This window comes from Zingiber officinale, chromosome 3B, assembly GCF_018446385.1.
Source record: "Zingiber officinale cultivar Zhangliang chromosome 3B, Zo_v1.1, whole genome shotgun sequence".
Taxonomy (NCBI): domain Eukaryota; kingdom Viridiplantae; phylum Streptophyta; class Magnoliopsida; order Zingiberales; family Zingiberaceae; genus Zingiber; species Zingiber officinale.
Genome location: NC_055991.1, coordinates 101,219,115 through 101,242,329, shown reverse-complemented (window position 1 = coordinate 101,242,329; position 23,215 = coordinate 101,219,115). Strand labels below are relative to the sequence as shown.

Below are 23,215 nucleotides of genomic sequence, written 5' to 3'. Positions count from 1 at the left end.
TCCGAACGATCCGGGGCCTTCGATATCGAGCGTGCGGCTTGTACAATATACCTCCGGCCGAACGGTCCGGGGCCTTCCATATCGAGTGTGCGGCTAGTACAATATACCTCCGGCCGAACGGTCCGGGGCCTTCCCATCGAGCGTGCGGCTCGTACAATATACTCCCAGCCGAGCGGCACGAGACTTCCCATCGGGCCTTGGGCTCGGTTAATACACTCCCGGTCGAGCGGCACGGGACTTCCCATCGAGCCTTGGGCTCGGTTAATACACTCCCGGCCGAGCGGCACGGGACTTCCCATCGAGCCTTGGGCTCGGTTAATACACTCCCGGCCGAGCGGCACGGGACTTCCCATCGAGCCTTGGGCTCGGTTAATACACTCCCGGTCGAGCGGCACGGGACTTCTGTTCGCTCAAAGTAAGGTAAACAAATCTAATCTTAAAGATCAACAAACAAGAGTTTAGTGTTTTGGGTTATGATAAAGGGAGATTCTAGGAGTTTCGGTTTCTTTGTAGGATTTCTCGAATGTAAATGGTTCACCAATTCTTATCCCTCAATTGCCAAACATGTAGAAAGTTGCCGGTTCTCTCTTGCAATAGACAACCGGCTAAGGACTGAGAAATGTATCTAAATAGGATTAATTAGACATGAACCTATGTTGTCCTTGCACAGAAGTGCACCTATTACTATGCCTTCCTCGGATATCAACGTAGAAGCCCACGACTTATCAATCTATCAAGATACAAGAAACTAATCACAAAATCCATCCTACTCTCTTGAATATTCCTATTTCCTCTTCAAGATTGTCTCTCAAACGTCCTTACACGGGCTTGCACCTGTCACGTGGATCCCTCGGATGATCGAGTGAGAGTGTATCTTTACAAAGTCCATAAGAAATTCAAACAATTAATCAAGAATTAGAATTAAGCACGAATCATCTTTAATAGTTCAAGATCTAATTGATACAAGCAAGATATTGTCATTGAAACAAGAGAATGGCAAATCCATAAGATATTACATCAATCCATCATACAAATACTCCCTTCATCCTATAATACAAGATCTACTCCATGAATCGAGGAAGAAAACCCGAAGAAATAGAGAATACAAGCATTCCTTAAATCCCCAATCCAAGAAATCAAGAAAAGGAAAGAAAACTTATCTCTGAAGAAGCTTCGTCTTGGATCAATCCTCGCTCCGAGCCGAATCGCCAAGAACTCCCTTGAATCGCCTAAATCCTCCCAAGAATGGGAGAAACCACCAAATCTTGCCTTCTCCCAAAGGGAGAGATCTCCTTTCAATTCATGAAGGAGGGTTTAAATAGAGGAGGGAATCGGGCACATGACACGGACGTGTGAGATTCACACGGCCATGTCCATTCCTTCTCTGCCAAAGCTGCACGTGGTTCACACGGCCACAGCCTGCTTAGTCTCTGGAAATGCTACACGGTGGTGCACAGCCACTGCCTCTGGAAACCTCACACGGCCGTGTAGATCCACACGGCCATGTAAGGCTTCTGCTCTGGTTGGCTTCAAATCTTGACACGGCCGTGTGAAGTTCACACGGCCATGTCATTCTCCACTTCTGTTAGTGCCAAACTCCACACGGCCCGAGCTCCATACTAGTGCAGGGCCGTGTGAGGTATACGGCCCGATGCTTTCTCCCTTTTGTTTCCTCCAATGCTTGCCCAAGGATGTAGATTCTTCACCAAATCGACTCCTGTGTACAGAAAATGCACAAAAAGCAGATCTCCGAACCAAAAGAGTAAATATACTAAAAGGAAAGCTGGAAGTATAAAAATGCATAGATCAAGCATGCTCAAAGTATGTAAATGTGCGTAAAAACATGCATAAAAGAGTATATAATCTACGCACATCACACCCCCAGACTTAAACCTTTGCTTGTCCTCAAGCAAAATGCCGCAGTCTAAATTCATATGTTCTACAACACATTCATAAAACCTAGTGCACTTTCCTAACTCTATCAAAAAGTTTCATTAGAAAGCATGATCATAGAAACAAGTAAAATATGGTTCAAGCATAAGAATCTTGTGCACAGTGTAAAAGTAACTCAACACTCTTCAAGTTTCAATCCATGTCCAAGTCAAGTCGTCATCAAATTTAAATTCCTAGTGTTTCCAGTAAAAGACAAGTAACCAGTGATAGACTGTAACGACCACCCTTCTTACTACTACTACTACTCTCTAAGAGTGACCGTTACTTATCTACTAACTCTACTTAACCGGTATAATTAAAAACCACGAGGAATCTCTACCGAAAAATTTCGACAGAGTCTCCCCTGTACCGGTGACCAAATCCTCAATACAAACAAACTATACTCAGCCACAGGCGGCCGGAACATATATCTTCACAACCACGCAGTATAATATCACAAATAAAAGAAGGAAACTACCCTAACAATAGCAAACATCAATATCACTCCATCAATAGAACCCAACTACAAACGCGGAATAAACTTAATTACAATATTGACTCATAATAGCATTAAAAGAAAACTAAAGAACTCTAAACAGAAAAGTCTTAACAATTCCTTAACAAACTCTTGATCTCCCCATAGTCCAGCCATCACACACCTTCATCACCACCACCTTGTCGCCTTCCTTGCTAAATCTTTTCCTTTCCTTTATCTGCAGTAGGAGGAAGTGCAGTCTATAAGCATAAAGCTTAGTGAGCGCTATCTACTCACAAAAACTCGATATGCATGTATATAAATAAAAACATGCTAAAACTGAATGCTAACATATAAAACTACTCATGCTCATAAATAGCAAAGGAATCATACTAACTGAAATACTAAACATGTATAGCTAATCATGCTCATAAACCAATAAAGGAATAAAACTATAACTGCATGCTGAAAGCAAATAAAGCTAAACATGCTGAATAATCTAATAACAAGAAACAAATAAAACTACTACTGCATGCTTCAAATAACAAGAAACTAAACTTTCTAATTCTAAACATATTTGAAGCTTGTTTCATTTGTTTCAAAACTTATACTTTAATACTTCAAAATAATAATAAACTTCTTTTGGGCCCGGCATTGTACCACTTAGCGCGCATTCTTAATAAGAATCGAGGTAGCTAATCCCGAAACTACTAAGATACTTCTAGGCCTTGTGCCTAGGGGCATCTTGGAGCCCATCCCTTGGACCTTGTGTCCGGTACATGCCCTTTAAAAGTAAAATACTTTTTTTTTAACTATAACTTCTTTATACTTGTTATGCTTTAATTCTCTTATAATAAAATGCCTTGGCATTTCTTTGAGCACCTGGCGTGCTGCTGATCCCAATACTTAAACTTTAGGGATCCTATCAAGACCTTGGTCTTTTCTCACTTATAACTACTCATCATAGCAAGGAAAATCTAAACTAAATGCTATGTATATATATGTATATACTATAATCTGTTCTTGCCCATCTTAAAGCAAAAGGGTAAACTAAATCAACATACTACACTTATAAAACGAATCTGCTAATGTTCAGCTAAGGGTAAACAAAAATCTGCACATGTTCAGCTAAGGGTAAATGAATTCTGCACACTAAAATGTTACCTATTAAGTTAACACAATTCTGCATATTAAGCTACTCAATTCTGCATACTAACTTAATTAAATTCTGCATTATAGCTTAATAAAATCTGCATGCTTAAAATAAATTATCTAGAACTGAGGTATGAAATCTGTTCCTACTCATGGCAATAACAATAAATTCAACTGCAAATGTTAATGAGGAGACTGTTCATACTTGTTAAAGTAGCAAGGAAATCCAGAATGCGTGCTTAAATAACAACCCACTATACTGCTCACAGCAGTAGCAAAAGAACTGAACCGCATACTCAAAATGAGGGCAGTTCGTGCTAGTTACATAGCAAAGGAACATCTAACTAAAATGCTATTCATACTTACATAATAAGAATCTATTCATGCTTGTTAAACTAGCAAACTTCTTAAACTATCTACTCAAAATAAGGGGCTGTTCAGGTATGGTAATTAGCAAGGAGAAATCAAAACTAATATGCTGCCCAAGATCTAAACAGTAAGCTTAAGATGAGGGCTATTCATGCACGGCAGTAACTAAATGGTTCTAAAACTGCACACTTTAGATTAAGGTAAATGGCCGCTTGTTCTTGTTAAATGGCACGAAAGTGACAGAAATGCTAATGTTTGCTTAAAAATTCTACATGGTATACTTAATGTTGTACAGGAAATCCATAGCAAGGAAAACAAAGCCATTAAAATCCGGACTGCAGCAAGCTCCAAGAGGGTCTGTTTTTTTCATTGCAGTAAGAAAAACATGAACAAAACCTGAAACTAATCCTTCTCTTCTTCCTTTTGGTTTCACGGCAGCAAACAAAGAAAAATACAAGCTTCATGAATCATGCTCTGATATCTTCTAAGATACAGAACTATATATAACTACACATATATGTAACAATTTCTTGTTATTTAATTCAATCTAGATACTCAATTAAACTAAACCATCTCTTGATCCTTCTTTGAAACCCACGGCAGCAACACCCAAAATCGCAAGAACCAAAAGAAAACTAGCCGAACAACAGGAAGGCACAGAAATACCAAATCAGAGCTCATTCGCAAATCAAGACTCGCGGAACAACTCCTACTGCAGGTGAGAAGCAACTCACCTTAGGCTTTTCTTGAACTTACAACCGACGGCAGCTTCTAGGGTTTGCGGAGAGATGAAGATCCCGGTGGTTTCTTTGCGTCCGCGAGCTCCCCACGACGAGAGGGTCACGGTGGAGTGAAGACCGGCCGGAAAAAAAGGCCTAGCTCCGTCGCCTTCTCCGCCCGAACAGTGGAGTCGCCGCCGCCGTCGCTGTTCGCGAGAGAGAAGAAGATTTTGAGAGGAAATGTTTGTTTTTTCGGAAATCAAAAACCTAATTCCCTTTCTTATAACTAGAGTTTTTTTATTATTATTAACTGTACCTTAAATATAATTCATTCTTTCCTTAATTAACAAAACTCACCGGCACAGCTGGTTAACCAGTTTTTAACCGAAACAAGAGGTCTCGGCTTCAATCCCTCAGCCGCGCATTTTTTTCCAATTAATTCACTAATCATTAACTATGCTATAAACTTAATTCTCACCATATAAGGTTAACAAAACCGTGTAGCTCAGCTGGTTGAGCCGGTTTTGCTTAGGTTCGGCTCGGGTCGAGGTTGTGGGTTCAAAACCTGGCTTTAACATATTTCTTCTCTTTTTTTTTTTTTTAAAAACTTCTTTCTCTTGGTAAAAATGCCAAACGAACTCAAAAAATTACATAAAAATACTCTAAAAATTTCTAAAAATCTCTAGAATATTTTAAAAACATTTCCAAATATTTTTAAGGATGTTTAGAACTTGAGATAGGGAAAATTGGGTCGTTACAATTCCCCATACCTTATAAAAAGTTCGTCCTCGAACTTAGAATAACTCTGGATATTTCTGTCTCATACTGTCCTCACGCTCCCAAGTGACTTCCTCGTGCTTCTGGTTCTGCCAGATGACTTTCACTAGTGGTACTTCTTTGTTTCTTAGTCTCTTGACTGCTCTGTCCACTATCTGTGTAGGTCTGCTCTCATAGCTAAGATCCTCTTGGATCTGCACTGTCTGAGGCTGAATCACTTGGCTAGGGTCGTGAATACGCTTCTTTAGCATAGAGACATGAAATACATTGTGTATTGCTGGCATGTCTTGTGGTAAATCCAGCTTATAAGCTACTTCCAATCCTCTCTATGATCAGGTAAGGTCCTTCGTAGCGAGGACTTAATTTGCCCTTCTTGCCAAATCTCATCACTCCCTTCATAGGAGCGACTTTGAGAAAAAACTGAATCCCCTACTTGGAACTCAAGTGGCCTACGGCGTGTGTCAGCATAACTTTTCTGCCTACTCTGGGCAGTCTCAATCTTCTGTCTGATCTTCTGGATAGCCTGAGTGGTCTCATCTATCATCTCAGTCTAAATGCCCAGCTCTACTTCCATTTCTTTTCTTTCACTCGCTTCTTGCCAGCAAATAGGTGATCTGCACTTCCTGTCATACAGTGCCTCGTAAGGTGCCATCTTGATAGTGGCCTGATAACTATTGTTGTAGACAAATTCAGCTAAGCACAGATACTTGCACCAACTTCCCTTGAAATGTAGTACACAAGCCCTGAGCATATCTTCTAAGATCTGATTTACTCGCTCTATCTGTCCATCAGTCTGAGGATGGAAGGCTGTGCTGAACTTGAGTTTGGTGCCTAGTGTCTTATGAACACACTCCCAAAGGTGAGAGGTGAAACGTCCATCTCTATCAGAAACAATAGATTTCGGAACTCCATGAAGTCTGATCACTTCCTTAACGTATATTTGTGTCAACTGCTCTATAGAGTGGGACACCTTGATGGCTAGAAAATGGGCAGACTTAGTCGATCTGTCCACTACTACCCATATTGCGTCATATCCATTCGTAGTTCTTGGAAGACCTTTTATGAAGTCCATGGATATGTCTTCCCACTTCCACTCTGGTATTGGAAGAGGTTGTAACATTCCTCCTGGTCTCTGGTGCTCTGCTTTGACTCTCTGGCATGTCAGGCAGGCACTGACATATTTCGCAACATCTCTTTTGAGTCCAGACCACCAGAACCTCTGTTCATTAAGTCCATGAAGACCGCTGGTGCATTAGTCACACCAAAAGGCATGACTACAAACTCGTAGTGTCCGTATCTGGTCCTGAAAACTGTTCTGGGTATATCAATTCCTTTCACTTCCAACTGATGGTACCCAGAGCGCAGGTCTATCTTTGAAAATACTGTTACTTTGCTTAGCGCTCTAAAATCTATGCACATCCGCATAGATCCGTCTTTCTCCTTAACGAACAACTCTGGAGCTCCCCGAGGTGAATGACTAGGGCGGATGAAATCCTTGTCAAGTAGCTCCTGAAATTGTTCTTGTAACTCTTTTAGCTCTGCTAGAGACATTCGGTACGAAGCTTTTAAAATTGGACCGGTACCAGGAACCAATTCAATTTCAAACTCCACTTCTCTGTTGGGAGGTAGTCCAGGTAGCTCTTCTGGAAATACCTATGGATACTCACAGACTACCCGAACATCTTCCTGCTTGGGTCTTTCTTGTTATCTTTGTCCTTCTAGTTCTGATTACTTGACTGGGTTCTCTGTTTCCCCACTGTCTTGTCTTCTATCTTGACTGGCTTGTGTTGCGTTTGTTGAGCCTTGTTGCTGTTCAGACAGTGCTCACTAATGCCCTGCTGACTAGCTCTTCACCAATCTATGGTCGATGAGTTTCACTACTCACATTAGGTGTTATTTCTGGTCTCAGCCTTAGGGGCATCAGTTTGACTCGTTCTTCCACTGTACTTACAACTCTAGGTAAAGGTGAGCTAGCCTGTTAAATCTTTTAACCGCTTCTTCTACTGGTAGGTCACCTTGTCTGAATTCCCTAAGCTCCTCATACTGTTTATTGGTGATCCGTTGACAGAAGACTTCTTCGTAAAACTCTGTCTCGAAGTCAACCCAGCTCATCTGGTTGACTGCTCTCTTACTCTCCACTCGCTCCCACTACATACAAGCATCTCCAGATAGACAGAAAGAGGCACACTTAATGGTATCAACATTCTCGACTTCTGGTCAGTCAAGAAGCTTCATTGTGCTCTCAAATGTCTTGAACCAAGCCTAGGCATCCCAGGGCTCAGTCGTGCCTGAGAATCTTTCTGGTTTTAGCTTCAGCCACTGTATCAGATATGCTTCTTGTCTTCTAGGTGCTGTGGCAACTTCCAGGGCAGCTGATAGGACTTCAATCACCACTAGGGTCTCCACATTAATGGCTGGGGGAGTGGGAGGAGCTGACTTCTGATTGGCCATTAGATTGGCAATCACTTGCTGCTGCTCGCTACTTGTCTCTGAAGTTGAGCAACAACTGCAGAGAGAATAGGCCCAGGGGTTCTGGGCTCTTCGTTCTCCTGAACTCGGTCCTCAGTACGAACGGTACGGGGACGTCCTCTTCTTGCCATCAAGTCAGGCAGAGGAAAAGAAACTTAAAATTATCATTATACTTTCTAGATATATCTTACTTATACATGATTCTTGACTTTCAACACCTATGAGTAGGTACTTCTAAACATTTCTCTATCCTTTCTAAACATACATACATATGGATCAAGAAAGGAGAAACCATAATTTCTATCTTACTTAAGTACTCATAAGCAATTACTCTGTACTGCAGTTAATAATAAGGAAAGCAATAAAGAAAGAACTTAAATACTTTCTTACTTGAAGACGGCAAGGATGATGCTGATGTGTGTGATGCTGGAGAATGGGAACTGCTCTGATACCAACTGTAACGACCACCCTTCTTACTACTACTACTACTCTCTAAGAGTGACCGTTACTTATCTACTAACTCTACTTAACCGGTATAATTAAAAACCACGAGGAATCTCTACCGAAAAATTTTGACAGAGTCTCCCCTGTACCGGTGACCAAATCCTCAATACAAACAAACTATACTCAGCCACAGGCGGCCGGAACATATATCTTCACAACCACGCAGTATAATATCACAAATAAAAGAAGGAAACTACCCTAACAATAGCAAACATCAATATCACTCCATCAATAGAACCCAACTACAAACGCGGAATAAACTTAATTACAATATTGACTCATAATAGCATTAAAAGAAACTAAAGAACTCTAAATAGAAAAGTCTTAACAATTCCTTAACAAACTCTTGATCTCCCCATAGTCCAGTCATCACACACCTTCATCACCACCACCTTGTCGCCTTCCTTGCTAAATCTTTTCCTTTCCTTTATCTGCAGTAGGAGGAAGTGCAGTCTATAAGCATAAATCTTAGTGAGCGCTATCTACTCACAAAAACTCGATATGCATGTATATAAATAAAAACATGCTAAAACTGAATGCTAACATATAAAACTACTCATGCTCATAAATAGCAAAGGAATCATACTAACTGAAATACTAAACATGTATAGCTAATCATGCTCATAAACCAATAAAGGAATAAAACTATAACTGCATGCTGAAAGCAAATAAAGCTAAACATGCTGAATAATCTAATAACAAGAAACAAATAAAACTACTACTGCATGCTTCAAATAACAAGAAACTAAACTTTCTAATTCTAAACATATTTGAAGCTTGTTTCATTTGTTTCAAAACTTATACTTTAATACTTTAAAATAATAATCAACTTCTCTTGGGCCCGGCATTGTACCACTTTACGCGCATTCTTAGTAAGAATCGAGGTAGCTAATCCCGAAACTACTAAGATACTTCTAGGCCTTGTGCCTAGGGGCATCTTGGAGCCCATCCCTTGGACCTTGTGTCCGGTACATGCCCTTTAAAAGTAAAATACTTTTTTTTTAACTATAACTTCTTTATACTTGTTATGCTTTAATTCTCTTATAATAAAATGCCTTGGCATTTCTTTGAGCACCTGGCGTGCTGCTGATCCCAATACTTAAACTTTAGGGATCCTATCAAGACCTTGGTCTTTTCTCACTTATAACTACTCATCATAGCAAGGAAAATCTAAACTAAATGCTATGTATATATATGTATATACTATAATCTGTTCTTGCCCATCTTAAAGCAAAAGGGTAAACTAAATCAACATACTACACTTATAAAACGAATCTGCTCATGTTTAGCTAAGGGTAAACAAAAATCTGCACATGTTCAGCTAAGGGTAAATGAATTCTGCACACTAAAATGTTGCCTATTAAGTTAACACAATTATGCATATTAAGCTACTCAATTCTGCATACTAACTTAATTAAATTCTGCATTATAGCTTAATAAAATCTGCATGCTTAAGATAAATTATCTAGAACTGGGGTATGAAATCTGTTCCTACTCATGGCAATAACAATAAATTCAACTGCAAATGTTAATGAGGAGACTGTTCATACTTGTTAAAGTAGCAAGGAAATCCAGAATGCGTGCTTAAATAACAACCCACTATACTGCTCACAGCAGTAGCAAAAGAACTGAACCGCATACTCAAAATGAGGGCAGTTCGTGCTAGTTACATAGCAAAGGAACATCTAACTAAAATGCTATTCATACTTACATAATAAGAATCTATTCATGCTTGTTAAACTAGCAAACTTCTTAAACTATCTACTCAAAATAAGGGGCTGTTCAGGTATGGTAATTAGCAAGGAGAAATCAAAACTAATATGCTGCCCAAGATCTAAACAGTAAGCTTAAGATGAGGGCTATTCATGCACGGCAGTAACTAAATGGTTCTAAAACTGCACACTTTAGATTAAGGTAAATGGCCGCTTGTTCTTGTTAAATGGCACGAAAGTGACAGAAATGCTAATGTTTGCTTAAAAATTCTACATGGTATACTTAATGTTGTACAGGAAATCCATAGCAAGGAAAACAAAGCCATTAAAATCCGGACTGCAGCAAGCTCCAAGAGGGTCTGTTTTTTTCATTGCAGTAAGGAAAACATGAACAAAACCTGAAACTAATCCTTCTCTTCTTCCTTTTGGTTTCACGGCAGCAAACAAAGAAAAATACAAGCTTCATGAATCATGCTCTGATATCTTCTAAGATACAGAACTATATATAACTACACATATATGTAACAATTTCTTGTTATTTAATTCAATCTAGATACTCAATTAAACTAAACCATCTCTTGATCCTTCTTTGAAACCCACGGCAGCAACACCCAAAATCGCAAGAACCAAAAGAAAACTAGCCGAACAACAGGAAGGCGCAGAAATACCAAATCAGAGCTCATTCGCAAATCAAGACTCGCGGAACAACTCCTACTACAGGTGAGAAGCAACTCACCTTAGGCTTTTCTTGAACTTACAACCGACGGCAGCTTCTAGGGTTTGCGGAGAGATGAAGATCCCGGTGGTTTCTTTGCGTCCGCGAGCTCCCCACGACGAGAGGGTCACGGTGGAGTGAAGACCGGCCGGAAAAAAAGGCCTAGCTCTGTCGCCTTCTCCGCCCGAACAGTGGAGTCGCCGCCGCCGTCGCTGTTCGCGAGAGAGAAGAAGATTTTGAGAGGAAATGTTTGTTTTTTCGGAAATCAAAAACCTAATTCCCTTTCTTATAACTAGAGTTTTTTTATTATTATTAACTGTACCTTAAATATAATTCATTCTTTCCTTAATTAACAAAACTCACCGGCACAGCTGATTAACCAGTTTTTAACCGAAACAAGAGGTCTCGGCTTCAATCCCTCAGCCGCGCATTTTTTTCCAATTAATTCACTAATCATTAACTATGCTATAAACTTAATTCTCACCATATAAGGTTAACAAAACCGTGTAGCTCAGCTGGTTGAGCCGGTTTTGCTTAGGTTCGGCTCGGGTCGAGGTTGTGGGTTCAAAACCTGGCTTCAACATATTTCTTCTCTTTTCTTTTTTTTTTAAAAAACTTCTTTCTCTTGGTAAAAATGTCAAACGAACTCAAAAAATTACATAAAAATACTCTAAAAATTTCTAAAAATCTCTAGAATATTTTAAAAACATTTCCAAATATTTTTAAGGATGTTTAGAACTTGAGATAGGGAAAATTGGGTCGTTACATAGACACTTACTCACCATTCACTAGGTTCATATTTCTCAACTAACCCAAGGTCTCAAAGGTGTGCTCAATCTCAAGAGAAGCTAAACAGTCATTTCCCCAGTAACCTAACTCGGTCTCAAAGGGGTGACTTGCTAGATTCCACTCATGACAACTGTTTTTTATATCCCTTATTTCCTTTTTTTTTATTTTTTTTTATTTTTATTTTTATAAGTGTTTGCATTGTGCAAAACTTATTCACAAATGTAATTTTTAGCACACATGTTGGGATATTTTGATTTTTCCAAATGAGCTTTAATGATTTGAGCCTCATCCAGTAACCAAAGTGAAAGTTGAGAAATCACCATAGAAACCAAGTACTAAGCAAACAAGATGAATCATGACTATTTCAATGACTTCAACTATTCAAGCATCAAGCACAAGTGTAGTGAAGATAAAATCCTTAAGGTTGAACCAAAACTAAAACTCATCACCATAAGATTCTTAGCTTGTTTCATGCTACCCAAGATAGAGAAAAGAAGTACATAAAGTTTACTACTAGCATCATTCGAACATCATGAATCAAGACAATAATCGTGCTAACATTTCACTTGAATCCAAGAAAGCATATAAGTGAAGATTTGATGTTCTCAAATTTTTTTTGCCATGATTATTTCAAAAACAAGCAAAATAAAGCAACAAGCAATGAAAATAAGAACTAACATGAAAAACTAACAAAAACAAAAAGAAACTGAAAACCAAACTAAACAGTACATAACACTCCCCCAGACTTAAACTTTTCATCGTCCCGATGAAATCAATATGGTGGAGGTGGTGGAGGTGGACGAGGGAAAGGAGGTCTACGACGTGGTTGGCCAATAGGAAAACTAGGAAAACCTGGAATCTCACCCAAAGATCTATGATACTCATATAAAGCATCTACTTGTTGGCTAGTAAGCATCATGCTCTGCATAAAATCTCTCATCCTAGCCTGATCAGTATCATAATCCTGCACAAACTCAGCCACTTGACCTTGGAAATTCCTCGTAAACTGAAAATGATTTTGTACCTCCCTAAACTGATCATCAGATAAAGAGAAGCGCCCCTCCAACATTTTTCGTTGGGAATCTTTCTTCTCATGAAGTGATTCTAGAGACGTACGAAAATCTGAAAAATCAAACCTAGAAGATCCCGTGCCATATGCAAAAGAATGCCTAGCGGGCTCCATAAAACTAGAAGGCTGCGGGTGTCCATATGACGAGGGCTCATGATGTGGCTCAGTGTCTCCAGGTATAGAAGGGTTATCCTCAGAATCTAACTCGGAAATTACCCAATTAGCCGGGTTACAAATAGTAGTTCATTCAGGAAAAGGAAGGGGTAGAGGAGAACCACTCCTCCTAGGAAACGCAAAGCCATTCTCATCCCGAATGATCATTTTCATAGCAAGACATGCATCAATGTCAATCATGTCATTACCATGAATTATTTCCAACCCATCAACATCAAGATTTAAATTACAAGCTATTCGGGTAATCAAACCACCAAAAACAATTGATCCCGATGATGCCCTAGCAGATCTTAATAAGGTTTGAACAAAATGAAAACCAGAATCAAATTCAACCTTATAAAGCATAGCCCATAAAGCATAAAGCTCTATCTTTTTAACCACCCCATCACTCTCTCCCCTACCAAAAATAGGTTTACCCATAACTCTATGTAGATACCTAAAAATGGGGTTTTGCATATGGGAGGCCTTAGCTCTTGAAGGCTCATAAGGTTGATCTAACCCAGTTATTGCATTCCAAAAATGATTCCAATTAAACCTTGGATCAAACCTACGAGGGCTACCGGTGGTTAATCCAAAACAAGAATTAAAGTCACTAAATGCCCATAGAAATTCTTGATTCATTAGTCTAAAAGAGATTTTTCCAAAATAATCATCTTCATTAGTAAAATGGACATCCAATGAACTCAAAAATTCCAAAACAAGACGAGGATATGTAGGCAAATGGGTGAACATAATATCACTCCAATCCAAAAACCCAATCATCAAATCTACATCTTCCCTAATTCCAAGCATATCAAGAACAGTTGGGTCCATATATCTAGTACACACTATCTTTCTATTGACAAGAATTGCAAATCTAGTTACTTGATCATCATTTCTAAACACAATATTGAATTCATTGTCATTACCTTCGTTGCGTGAAGTCATTTTGCCTTTGCCCTTCACTGGTTGCTTTCCTTTGTCCCTTGATGGCTCCCTCTCTTTGTCTCCACTAGATCCACCACCTCCTTTGCAAAGTCTCTTCAAAATATTGGACATCTTGATGAGTTTAGATAGGGGAAGAATTATCTAGAGTTGTGGAACTCAAAGAACAAAACTTCAAAGAACAAAAGATCTTAGGTTAAGAGAACAAAAAGTCCAAGTCTTAGAGAGGAGGAAAATCGGATCTAAGAGATCTCGAGAGATTAGAGAGGAGTTTTTAAGAGATTGGGAGAGAAAGATATGTTTTGGAGAGTTGGGGGTGTGCGGAACACGGCCAAGATCTGGCCGTGCGAGGTAGGAGGAAGACTTTAATAGTTCTCCTACACGGGCCGTGTAGATCTACACGGCCTCCCCCTCTTCCTTCTCTGGATTCCTCGCACGGCCGTGTCTGGGACACGGCCTCTCCATCTTTCCTCTCGGGATTCTTTACACGGTCGTGTCTAGGACACGACCTATACCTTTTTCTCCTTGGGAGATCCCACACGGTCGTGTCTGGATGACACGGCCCAAGCACTTCCCTTCTCTGCAACCTTTGCCTGGTCGTGTATAGCACACGGCCTGACTCTGTTTTGCACCTAACCTGAAAACAAAATCAAAAGAATGCATCAAACTAAAAGAAATTACAATACAAATCAAAACTAACTAAAAGAACCCTTGGGTTGCCTCCCAAGAAGCGCTTGTTTAAGGTCTTTAGCTCGACCAAACTTTATCATTCGCTTCTTTTCCTCGCCCTTGGAGGACAGATATACTTTTCGTTTTTGTTGGGAGATCTTCTCCCACCATCTTCCACCACATTGTCTCCTTCATTTGGTGGCCTTCCATGAGGATGGAAATTCCATTCCTCAAGTTTATAAATGCTTGTCCTGCTACAAGCATTTAAAAGAGACGAGACATGGTTAGGGATATTAGATAAATCATATTCCAACTTTTCCTTACCAATTACCAAAGAAAGCTTATGATTTTTGACATCAATTATAGCTCCAGCTGTAGCAAGGAAAGGTCTTCCTAATATGATAGGAATCCTAGGGTCCTCTTCCATGTCCAACACGACAAAGTCTGTGGGAATAACATTCCCATCCACCTCTACTGGCACATCTTCTATAATACCCAAAGGGTACCTGCAGGAATGATCGGCAAGTTGAAGTGCCATAGTAGTAAGTTTAATGTTTTTGAGACCTAATTTATTACAAATTGAATAGGGAATGAGGCTAACACTCGCTCACAAAAAGCTTTTTCAAAAAATTCTTTTCCTATGTTGCAAGGAATATAAAAGCTCCCTGGGTCCTTCAGTTTTGGAGAAGTGTTCTTCTCAAAAATAGCACTACATTCCTCACTAAGCGCAATGGTCTCGACCTCTCCTCTTCTTCTCTTATTTGACATGAGATCCTTCAGGAATTTGGCAAATCTAGGCATTTGTAGAATAGCATCAATAAGAGGTACCTCTACACAAATTTCCTTAACCTTTTCTAGAAACTTGCCAAATTCTTCGTCCTTCTTGAGCATTGTAAGTCTCTGAGGAAAAGGGACAGCTTTGCTATGATGGTTCAGTGGAAGAGTCTCTTCAACCTCAATGGTACTCTCCTCATTAGCTTGAATCTGATTTGGTATAGGAGGAGAGAGCTCTTCTTCTTTTTGTATCCCTTTTGAAGCAGTCACTTGGGAGTCTCCCAAGGTCCGTCCGCTCCTAAGCTCAATTCTATTGCAATGCTCCATAGGATTCACATCAGGTTTTCCTGGAAGCTGTCCTGGTGCTCTGGATGATGAGGAAGCTAGTTGGGCAATTTGACTATCCTGGATCCTTTGATGCTTATCAGAATTATCCATTCTTTGAATGAGCTTTGCTATATCTTGCTTCATTTCATTCTGACTTGAGACAATTTCTTCAAGCATCTTTTCAACATTTGACTTTGGTAAGCCTTGAGAAGATAGATGTTGAAAATTTTGTTGCCCAGCTTGAAAATTTGGTCTTGCCCTCATAGATGGTCCTTGATCTTGATTATTTATGTAAGAAAAATTTGGATGACTCTTCCATCCAGGGTTATAAGTATTTGAGTATGGGTTGTTCTGCCTTTGATTGTAACTCATGATTGCATCACATTGTTCAAGTTGATTGATTTGTGCAGTGATAGCTCCCAATGGACATGAGTCATTTGAATGCTCTGAACTCCCACATACTTCACAAGATGTACTAATAGCATTGACCATATTAGCACTAGTCCCCATATTTTCAAATTTCTTTGTAAGAGCGTCCAATTTTACAGACAAAAGAGTGACTGCATCTACATCAAACTTCCCTGATGCTTTAATTGTTGGGTTACAGAGGAATAGCCACCACTTCTTTCATTTGCCCATTGATGATGATTTTGTGCTACACTTTCAATGATTTCTTCGGCTTCATCTAAGCTTTTGTTCATAAGTGCCCCTCCAGCAGCTGAATCAAGGGACACTTTGGTATGATAATTGATACCATTGTAAAAAGTGTGCAACACTAACCATCTTTCCAACCCATGATGTGGGCATTGTCTGAGCATACTATTATATCTATCCCATGCTTCAAAAAGAGATTCTGAGTCAGTTTGCTTGAAGCTCGCAATTAAATTCCTCATATGAGCTGTTTTGCTTGGTGGATAGAACTTATCAAGAAACTGTTGCTCACACTGCTCCCAAGTGGTGATGCTATTAGGGGCTAAAGAATTCAGCCATTGCTTTGCCCTATCTCTTAGAGAAAACCCAAATAATAATAATCTAACTGCATCTGAAGGAACTCCATTCATTTTCATGGTCCCACATATTTCATAAAAGACCTCTAAGTGTTGATTGGGGTCTTCATGAGGTCCTCCACCAAATTGGTTCTGCTGCACCATAGATATGATTGCGGGTTTGATCTCAAAGTTGTTAGCTTCCACTGAAGGTCTTGAAATACTAGATCGAAAACCTCTTGCATAGGGTGCTGCATAATTCTTAAGTGGTCTATTTGCCATGTTCAAATGTTCCTGTTCTTCAATTTGCCTTTGCAGAATTCTTCTTTTATGGAAGGTTCTATCAATCTCAGGGTCAAAAGGAAAGAATTCCCCTGCAAAGTTAGATCTTCGCATACACAAGAACAAGATAGCAAATGACAATTCAACAAAAAAAGAAAAATAAAAGAATAAAAAATGCAGAATTGAATTTGTACAAAAAGAACTAACAAGAAGTGAAAGTTATACAAGAAAGTAAAAACAGAAATCTAATGATTAGTTACAACTATGCAATATGAAAGGAAAACAAATGTTATGTTTAGTCTAACTCAATTGATAATTCCTAATGTTATAGTGCAGTCCCCGGCAACGGCGCCAAAAACTTGTTCGCTCTCCGCAAGTGTACGGAAATGTCGCAAGTAATATAAAAGATTATCGTATCCACAGGGACTGGAATAAGCACTAGAAATGTCTCAATGCGAATTAGCCAAACAACTATCCAATCGTTTCAAAAGCAAAGTAAGGTAAACAAATCTAATCTTAAAGATCAGCAAACAAGAGTTTAGTGTTTTGGGTTATGATAAAGGGAGATTCTAGGAGTTTCGGTTTCTTTGTAGGATTTCTCGAATGTAAATGGTTCACCAATTCTTATCCCTCAATTGCCAAACATGTAGAAAGTTGTCGGTTCTCTCTTGCAATAGACAACCGGCTAAGGACTGAGAAATGTATCTAAATAGGATTAATTAGACATGAACCTATGTTGTCCTTACACAGAAGTGCACCTATTACTATGCCTTCCTCGGATATCAACGTAGAAGCCCACGACTTATCAATCTATCAAGATACAAGAAACTAATCACAAAATTCATCCTACTCTCTTGAATATTCCTATTTCCTCTTCAAGATTGTCTCTCAAACGTCCTTACACGGGCTTGCACCTGTCACGTGGATCCCTCGGATGATCGAGTGAGAGTTTATCTTTACAAAGTCCATAAGAAATTCAAACAATTAATCAAGAATGAGAATTAAGCACGAATCATCTTTAATCGTTCAAGATCTAATTGATACAAGCAAGATAATGTCATTGAAACAAGAGAATGGCAAATCCATAAGAGATTACATCAATCCATCATACAAATACTCCCTTCATCCTAGAATACAAGATCTACTCCATGAATCGAGGAAGAAAACCCGAAGAAATAGAGAATACAAGCATTCCTTAAATCCCCAATCCAAGAAATCAAGAAAAGGGAAAGAAAACTTATCTGAAGAAGCTTGTCTTGGATCAATCCTCGCTCAGGAGGAATCGCCAAGAACTCCTTGAATCGCCAAATCCTCCCAAGAATGGGAGAAACCACCAAATCTTGCCTTCTCCCAAGGGAGATCCCTTTCAATTCATGAAGGAGGTTTAAATAGAGGAGAATCGGCCACACGGCCCGTGACACGTGTGTGAGATTCACTGGCCATGTCAGTCCTTCTCCAAGCGCAGTAGTGTGGTTCCTGCAGCCACAGCTTAGTCTCCGGAAATGCTACACGGTGTGGTGCACAGCCACATGTAGTCTCCGGAAACCTCACACGGTAGTGTAGATCCACGGCCATGTAAGGCTTCTGCTGGTTGGCTTCAAATCTTGACACGGTCGTGTGAAGTTCACACGGCCATCATTCTCCACTGCTGGTGCCAAACTCCACACGGCCCGAGCTCCATACCAGTGCATATACGGCCCGGTGCTTTCTCCCTTTTGTTTCCTCCAATGCTTGCCCAAGGATGTAGATTCTTCACCAAATCGACTCCTGTGTACAGAAAATGCACAAAAAGCAGATCTCCGAACCAAAAGAGTAAATATGCTAAAAGGAAAGTTGGAAGTATAAAAATGCATAGATCAAGCATGCTCAAAGTATGTAAATGTGCGTAAAAACATGCATAAAAGAGTATATAATCTACGCACATCAACTTCCCATCGAGCCTTGGGCTCGGTTAATACACTCCCAGTCGAGCGGCACGGGACTTCCCATCGAGCCTTGGGCTCGGTTAATACACTCCCGGCCGAGCGGCACGGGACTTCCCATCGAGCCTTGGGCTCGGTTAGTACACTCCCGGCCGAGCGGCACCAAGGCTCGGTTAGTACACTCCCGGCCGAGCGGCACGGGACTTCCCATCGAGCCTTGGGCTCGGTTAATACACTCCCGGCTGAGCGGCACGGGACTTCCCATCGAGCCTTGGGCTTGGTTAGTACACTCCCGGCCGAGCGGCACGGGACTTCCCATCTTGCCTTGGGCTCGGTTAATATACTCCCGGCCGAGCGACACGGGAGTTCTCATACGAGAAACTATACTAACAGAAAGAGAAGATAACTGAAGAACTGACCTGCCGACCAGCGGGGGATCTGACCCCATTTCTCGACTCCCGAATACTAGTGGAGTGAGGAAAATATGATATACTTGCCGAAAATCATCAGGGCTTCCTCGTCGGACCGATATCGGGGCAGGCGTTGCTCCCACTTTAGTTCCGGTCGAACCCTTATTTTGCCTCCATTTCGAAAGCTGCTCCGGTAGGTCCGCTCAGCTGTGCTATCCGCTCAGCTTGAGCCTTCTTTTTCTGTTGCTCCTCGAGCTTAGTTGCTCTTGCCTTAATTAGAGCGTCGGGCTTCTCCCGGGAGAGCACCACGGTGTGAGGTCATCCAGCTTCGTCCATCTCTTTCGTTCGGATGCAGGAGCGTTCCCACAGACGGCGCCAATTTGATCCTGTCAGAATCGCTGAGTCAACGGACGCTGGGCACGTGGTGCTCTCCGGTTGCCTGCGTGGGTCTTCGACTGGTAACACGAAGCTCCGGCGAACCTGCACAGAAGTCGGGCCGGGAAGGGGTTCCCGGCGGCGACCCTCCGACGCTCAAGTCAGGCAAGCAAATGGTGGAAAAAGTAGCTCCAAAGTTGTTCCACGCGTACCTCCGGCGAAGTATGAGGCTCGTTATATAGAACGGTGGAAGGGTTCCTGTGCGTCCACCGAGGCACATACATGTCCGAAGCCCATACTTCGGTATGTGTCTGTCAGAAAGCATACCTGACGCCATATTGCTACAGCCTAATCACGTCTTCGATGAGACAACAGAACACCTCATTGTCAGACTTGGAGTATGGCCTAGCCATAGGACTTGACGGTTGTCAGAAGATGTTCCTGTCCCCCTTTACCCACCGCCAGCCGGGACGTACGTCCGGACGGCTGGACGGAGACCGTCGTCCGGACGGCCCTCATCCCCTGTGCCGGCCAGGCGGCATGCCCCTCACGTCTCGCCTGTCGCTTGCATTGATATGCTGGGGAGACTCCCGGGCGAGTGCCTTCCGCTCGGCCCTTAGACATTGTTTCAACTGAGCGTTGGAACCCCGACCCCTGTCAGGGCACCTTTTACTGTTGGATGCTCCTCGGTTAGCCGATCGGTCTATCCTTTTCTTTCGAGTCCGGTCGGCTCATTCTCCTCTATTGGACCCCCCGGCCCTTTGATCTCCACGTGGCGCTGACCTCTTGCAATGGGGTCCCCTGTCTTGACCACCGGATCAATATATATAGCGAGCTTAAAATTTATGCTTTAAGTATAATATTTAGAATTTAAGAAGTGAAAAAAATACACTAGGTGTACAAAATATGTAACATAAGGCGGGCAACATATTATTGACACACATATATTTGTTGGATTTCATGTTTTTGAGGATTTTGGGCAATTTTAATTTTTTTATTCTAGTTTCATTGCAAATTCACAAAAGTAAGATGTTTATAAGAGTATTCAAAAACTCTAATAGTAGAGTTATAAAAAAAATAGACAATACACACATACATAATCTACATGCGACAACATGGGGTTTAAAATCTTTTATGGCGCCTATGTTAATTATATTAGTATTTAATTGATAAAGTCAGAGTTAACATAAATCATCGATGGCCAATTGGTCACTAACAATCGTCCGACCACTATCAATGATATGCTATTCGGTAAATTTCAATTAGTTCCACAATTGACAGATTGGTAGTGGTATATTCTAGCAAATGTAAAGGTGGTTTTAGAACTTCATAAACTTGGGGGTTTTAGTTTCCATTTTTTTAAAAAAGGCCTTGATGAAGGAATAATATATCTAGTATTAATAAATAAAAAATTATACATATTTTACTAATTTTATACAATAATTAGTATGTTACTTTGATGTATACAAACAAAATCTTTCTCAACAAACTAATTTTAAAACGATCATAACTTTGTGATCGGTTAGAGTTACGGGCTATTCTAGGTACCAAAATGCATCTAACTTCAAGATCTATAACTTGTATTCAGAGTTAAATAGAAGATCACATGGTCTAACTATGATAAAAGGTTCGACCATGCCTCCCAGCCACAGTAGCGTCACACCTTTCGCACAGACTGCAGATCAAACTTTGAACTACCATAACTTTTAGTTCGATTGAAGCCAGAGCTCAATCCAAATATCAAAATCTAGATAATTTCAAGGGATACAACTTTAGTTCAGGGTGAAACATGAGAAAATCAATTTAAAGGGGTGAAAAGCCCATTTTGGCAGAGCCTTGTAAATCTGGTAGATCTGGACGGTTTGGTGGAGGTATAAAAGGATCAAGAAACTCATTTTTTGATGCATCTTGGGTTTGGGACTTTATCATTCTCCTTGGGGAAGGGTTCTCCTTTTAGGGGAAAATCCTATAGCTTCCATCACTACAAAAATACCCGTAATTAACGACGGGAGTAGCGACGGAATTTATATTCCGTCGGTAATTACCAACTGATATAAATAATCAGTCGGAAATTACCGACAGAATTTAATTCAGTCGGGAATACGAACGATAGGAAACGGATCTGGAAGATCCGGGTTAGCGGTCTTCGTGAATTACCAACGGACCTAGGATTCAGTCGGGAGACACCGACTGAATTATATTTCCGTCGGTTAGTTTTCGCCCGCACCCGCTAATTTTAAACCCGTTAAAATTTTATACCGATAAGCTTTACTACTTACCGACGGAAATATAATTCCGTCGGTATTTCAGTATTAGGGCACCAAATCGGCTGCTTTCCTCTTCGCGCGATCTGCTTCCTCCTCCTCTCTCGGCGATTTCCGTCCACGACTCGGCGATTTCCCGGCGCGTCCTCTCCTCCCGTTCACCGGCATCTGCAACCAGCAGTCAAGTATGCTCCGTGCCCCTCTCTCTCTTCGTTTTCACACAGCCGGCGGCCGCCGCGGCCTGCTCGCGGTGAGCGGGGCGCCGCGGCCGGCTCGGGGCCAGCGTGGCCTGATCGCGGGTCGCGGCCAGCGACGGTCGGCGCCGGCGGCTCAGGCTTCTTGTCTTCCTGACTGCTACTCGCGGCCGATGACGGCAGCTGCGGCTGCTGCGGCGGCGGAGGTTCCTCCGCCGCCGGCGCGGGCAGCTCGCGGCAGGCCACCCACCGCAGGCAGGTCCTCGCGGCAGGCCACCCACCGCAGGCAAGTCCTCGCGGCAGCCAGTTGCGGCAGCCCAGCTTCCCTTGTTTGCGGCATCCCAGCGGTCGCAGGCACCTGCTCGCTGCCTAATCGCGGCCAGCCAAGTGAAGTTGATAAAGTTAGTGTTAACTGTTAAGCACTTTGTTCATTCTCCTCCATATCTAAATTATCCTGCTATTGAACAAACCAAGTGAAATTGATGCAAACTTGATATATACACAAAAGCTTGTATTCTCTTTTAATGTTATAATTAGAAAAAGTTATCTTGTAGCAAATCTTCAGCTGCACTACGATATATCATTTGATTCTACTTATGTAATGGATCACTGGATCACTAGCTCTCTTCCTTGGTTCTAGTGTTTTATTGTAACCTGCCCTTATTTCTTTCTTTAGTTGTATAAAATTCTAATGCTTGGAAAGAAATTGTTGCTTAAACTTTCACTTTGAATTCGGATATATGATATGTTAGTTGTTCAACAACAATAAGAAGTCCCTTCCTATTGGTTTTGAACGAAACGGACATTACTTTATAGTTTGCATTTCGGAGATATATTAGTTTCATTTATTTGCTTTAGTGTAGAGGAGATTTATTGTAATATGATACGATGATTGTGAGATGAAATTGTGCGCATTTAAAATTATTTCAAGTGATATAAGTTTAATAATGTTTCAAATTATATTCTCTTTAGGTTATAACAAAGTATATGAACAAAGCTTGGATGTACAATCGATTAGATAATGGTTTTATTAGAGAGGATTTTATTGCTGAAGTTGACCAGTTTGTGACCTTTGCTAAAAGTCATCCAGAATGTATGAATGGTGCTGAGTTACGGTGCCCTTGCAATCATAAAAAATGTCAAAATAGAGCATTTCGTGATGATGATACTGTAAAAATGCACATATGTAGAAATGGTTTTGTGCCAAATTACTACAATTGGTACTGTCACGG

General features: G+C 40.9%; 1 non-coding gene across 1 annotated transcript; it reads left to right on the top strand.

Annotated features, from left to right (window-relative positions):
- Positions 1-16,339: 16,339 nt before the first annotated feature.
- LOC121968917 lies at positions 16,340-16,445 on the top strand. The gene has a single exon (XR_006108432.1). It is a non-coding gene; the product is annotated as a small nucleolar RNA R71 (small nucleolar RNA).
- Positions 16,446-23,215: the final 6,770 nt, after the last annotated feature.